The sequence below is a fragment of the Tupaia chinensis genome, unplaced genomic scaffold (assembly GCF_000334495.1).
Source record: "Tupaia chinensis unplaced genomic scaffold, TupChi_1.0 Scaffold142716_1, whole genome shotgun sequence".
Taxonomy (NCBI): Eukaryota; Metazoa; Chordata; class Mammalia; order Scandentia; family Tupaiidae; genus Tupaia; species Tupaia belangeri.
This window is the reverse complement of record NW_006202562.1, coordinates 211,645-216,469: the sequence shown is the minus strand read 5'-3', so window position 1 is coordinate 216,469 and position 4,825 is coordinate 211,645. Positions and strand designations below refer to the sequence as shown.

Sequence of the window (4,825 nt, the reverse complement as noted above, 5' to 3'; positions counted from 1 at the left end):
AGATGTATTAAAAAATACCTATCTAATGACCACAGTAAGCTATATAGCATTAGTTAGGTGCTACTTTATAGTATATTCATTCTACTCAGACTTTCACGCCTAAAGTCAGACATGCATTCACAGATTCGCATATATCAGCTGACCTTGCTATTGAAAGTAGTTAATATTGTTTAAGATATTTTGTGAATCAATAAAATGTGGGGAAAAATAATGGAAAGCAACTGTAGACACTAGAGATATTGTGTGGGGGGCAGGGGAATGGCAGAGGATGAGAAATGGGGGAAAATATATACACATACATAAATATGAAACGAGAAATGGAAAATTACCAACAATAACATGTTTGATTAAGCCACTATTCAGTATATTCTAGATGAGAAATTGCATTTCGTATGCTGTGACTGTGCTCGGTGAATCAATGTAAAATTAATTAATTAAAAATAAAAATTAAAGAGGGATCAGCAGTTAGCATAATGGCTATGTCGCTGGACTCCCACGTAGTCGACCGCAGTTCGTGTCCCAGACCTGGTGGCTTAAAACTCACGCCGGGCGCGTGTGCGTGCATGCCCAAGATCCTGAGAGGAGAATGGAGGAGAAGGGATTGCGGCGTGACCATCCCCCCTGGGGGGTGATTTCTCGCTTTCTGTCTGTCTCTCTCTGTCTGTCTGGTGAGCACACACGCCCTATAGCAAAAACAAACAAACAAACAAAAAAACTCTCAAAAAAATTTTTAAAAAGACATTATTATCTGGGAACCAGCAGTTAGCATAATGGCTATGTCGCTGGACTCCCACGTAGTCGACCGCAGTTCGTGTCCCAGACCTGGTGGCTTAAAACTCACGCCGGGCGCGTGTGTGTGTGTACCCAAGATCCCGAGAGGAGAATGGAGGAGAAGGGATTGCGGCGTGACCATCCCCCCTGGGGGGTGATTTCTCGCTTTCTGTCTCTATGTCTCTCTCTGTCTGTCTGGCGAGCGCACGCGCCCTACAGTGAAAATCTCTCAAAAAAAAAAAAAAAAAAAAAGACATTCTTATCTTGTCCCTAATCTTAAGAGGAAAACATTTAGTTTTTCACCAAGAACTATGTTAGCTTCTAAGTTTTTAACAGATACCTTTTATCAGGATGAGGGTGTCCCCTTTTTTTTATTTTTTAAATTTGCTATAGGGCATGTGCACTCATCAGAGAGATACAGAGAGAGAGAAGGAAAGTGAGAGAGCATCTCCCACACGGCAAGCGCTTCTCTGTCAGTCTCTGAGTCCGTACACACGTGCCTGGAGTGTTTTTCAAGTTGCCGAGTTTGGAACTTGGACTCCACAGTTGGCTATGTGGATCCAGCAGCCTTAACCCCCATACCACCAGCTGGCCCAAGGATGTTCCCTTTATTTTACTTACTGAGTTGTTTTCCCTACTTAATCAGGAATGAATGTTGACTTTTATCAGAGCTTTTTCTGTATCTACTGAGATAGTCATATAGGTTTTCTCTCTGGTTTGTTAGTACAGTGAATTTATACCAGCTGATTAATTGATTGACCTTTTTTTTTGTATTTGATATTTTTATTTTAGGCTGCAAAAATAAAACAAGCAAGCAAACAAACAAATGACAACAACAAAACTTGAAATAGGCTTGTCAAATGATGTTAATTCATCCTTTCCAGGGAAGCAGAAGGTGGACCATCCTGCTTCACTGCTGCTTGCATTCTGCTGGGTTTTGATTCTTCTTCAAGTCATAGTCTGGATCATTTTCATCTCCTTCTTCCCTTCCTTATCTGCTTCTTCACCTTCTTCATCATCATCATCATCATCTTCAGTTGCTTCTCCAGTAAAGTATAACACTGATCTTGGGATAATATGTTCAAGTAAAAAGTGACCAATTTCAGTCTGCAGCAGGTATAGCTTCAGCATCATCATCCAGATCTCCACTCTCGGGAACTTCAGGAGGGGCAAAAAAATTAAAGAAGAAGTAATTGGAAACTGTCTTAGTCACAGTACAAACTGTCCCACGTCCCTTGTGTTTCGGCTGCTTCTTAATGGTTTTCTTTCTTTCATTTATTTATTTATTTATTTTGGAGAGGTTTCTCCCTTAAGTGCACGTGCTCTCGCCAGACAGAGAGAGAGACATAGAGACAGAAAGCGAGAAATCACCCCCCAGGGTGAATGGCCACGCCGCAATCCCTTCTCCTCCATTCTCCTCTTGGATCTTGGGCACGCACGCACACGCACCCGACGTGAGTTTTAAGCCACCGGGTCCGGGACGCGAACCACGGCCGACTACGTGGGAGTCCAGCGACATAGCCATTACGCAACTGCTGGTTCCCTTAATGGTTTTCAAAGTGACATTCTTCCCTTTTTTCCAATCTATCTGGCACCCTGTACAATCCATAATTTCTGGTTCATCATAAGAAAAGGGATCAGAATCATTTGGTTCTGACCTCATTCTATATGTCTTCGTCAACACTTCATTTGTAAAATAGTCACTGGGCTCAAAGTGAAATTCTAAGACAAAACTCATAGGCTGGCCAGCATCTGAGAACTTCACTTTAATATCTTTCAAGTGCTTCAGAATAGGTTCATCATGTTCCTGAACCATATCGCTGAGCAAGTCAACATTCTTAAAAAGTCAACCAAAATTCAGGAATTCCCTTAGGGTCTTCTTTTTCTTCATCCTTTTTCTCATCTTCAATCTTAGCCTTTTCCTCCAGCTCCTCCGAAATTTCATCTTCCTCATCCGGTTTTCATTCACATTCTTCTTCTGTAGGTTCATAAACTGCATTAATGATCTCAAACCGCTTATCAAATAGAGGCTGATAGAGAACAGCATATCTCCTTTCAAGATCATGAACTTCCTCATCGAATTTGGCTTCTATCTGTGCACATTTGACTTGAAGGTTTTGCAGAGCATTCACTCGTCTTTTAACTACCCTCGGCAAGCCTTCAATGTATCCTGTTGGCGTTTCTACCAGACCATCAAGTCTTTCTTGAAGGGCTGCAAGAATCTGAGGATTTTGCATCATCTGAACAGTCAGTTGACGCGCTTTGATTTTTGTTTCTTCACCAGTTTCTTCTTCTACTTCTTCAACATCAGCCAAATCTTGATCAAGTTCAGACTGTTCTTGTCAATGTCTGCCATGTTGTAAGAACTTCAAGTATCTGCGGCTAGTAGAGAGGCAGGCGGCCAGAGCTGCGCAGGCAGTGGCTCAGGGCAGCAGCGGAGGCGGGAGGAGCAAGAGGCGGTGCCGTGAGCAGATGGCGCTAAAAAAGCTTAATTGTTGATTTTTCTAATGCTAAACCAACCTGCATCCTGGCATAAACTCCACTTGCTCATGATGTATTCTTATTTTTGTAGAATTGTATTTGAAGATTGTCTAGAATTTTTGCATCTGTTGTGTTCAGGAAGAATATTGGTCTGTGGTATTCTTTTCTTTTCATGTTCATGAACAACCAGGGTAATCCTATTGTCCTCATAGAATGGGTTGGAAATACTATCCCTACCTTCAACTTTTGTTAAGAGTCTGCGTCAAGTTGGGACTACTTCTTCCTGATGTTTCTAAGCCTTCTGGACCTGGAATTTCATTGTGGGAAGGATAAGCACAATTTCAATTTCTTTAATATATATAGGGATATACTTCTATCATTTCTTCCAAGTGAGCTCTGGTAATTTGTGTCTTCTGCAGTTTATTTGGGTTGTAAAATTCATTGGTATACAAATAATCATGATAATGTTTTAGTATGCTTGTGTATCTGTCAACTCAGCAGGGATATCACCTCTCTTCTGATATGGTAAATTTTCTTATTTTACCCTGACCCATCTAACTAGAAATTCATCAATTTTATTAAACTTCTGAGAAATCAGCCTCTAGTTTCATTGTCTGTCTATATTTTTTCTATTTTCTGCATCCGAGACTTTGTAGGCCACATACTCTCTGTTGTAGCTGCCCAGTGCCGCCGGGTTGGCACGAAAGCAGGCAGAGATGAGTGTGGCTGTGCCCAACCATTTACAGGACAGGCATGGGGCTGAGCTTAACCTGCAGCCGCTGTTGCCACCCCCGTTCTCTGTTCTTTGATTTCCATCATGATCTTCATGCTTTCTCTTCTTTTAGGTTTAATTTGCTCTTCTTGGTTATTTAGAGCTAAGGTAAATGCTTTGAATCCTTTCTTCTATTTTAATACTGTTTGGAATTTTCCCCTAAATAATGCTCTGATTCTACTTCATAAATTTGTGTTTTCATTTCTCTTCAGTTAAAACTAGTTTCTGATTTCCCTTCTGATTTTTTTCTTTGCTTTATGGGTTACTTATGTAATTCAGTTTCTAAGTATTTGTGGATTTTCCAGAAATTATTTGTCTTGATTTCTAATTTAGTTCCCTTGTGATAAAAGAACAGACTTTGTATGGCCCAAATCCTTTTACTTTTTTGGAACTTATCTCAAGGCCTGGAATACTCTGTCTTTGTAAATGTTCTGGGTGCACCTCTGTGATTGTTGGGTGGTGGGAGTTACATGTGTCAGCTGGTTGGCTGTGCTGCGTAGTCTGTTAACCTAGCTCTTTCTTACTCTAGTTCTAGACAGAGCCCAAAGTGAATGAGGAATGAGTTTTGCAAACTCATGTGATGAGTTTTGGCAAATGTATACCTGTGTAACATAAGCCATGTTAGGATTTACTGTTTGATTAACTGGTCAACTAGTCCCCATTCATTGCTCTTTTTTTTTTTTTACCAATTCTTCTGTCCTTTGGGTAGATACCGAGGAGTGGGATTGCTGGATCATATAGTAGTTCTATTTGTAGATTTTTGAGGAATCTCTAAATTGTTCTCCACAGTGGCTGGGCGTA

At 40.8% G+C, this 4,825-nt stretch overlaps 1 pseudogene; it reads right to left on the bottom strand.

Moving 5' to 3' along the window:
* Positions 1-1,583: 1,583 nt before the first annotated feature.
* Positions 1,584-3,133, bottom strand: LOC102475612 (nucleosome assembly protein 1-like 1; annotated as a pseudogene).
* Between the last annotated feature and the right edge of the window lie 1,692 nt (positions 3,134-4,825).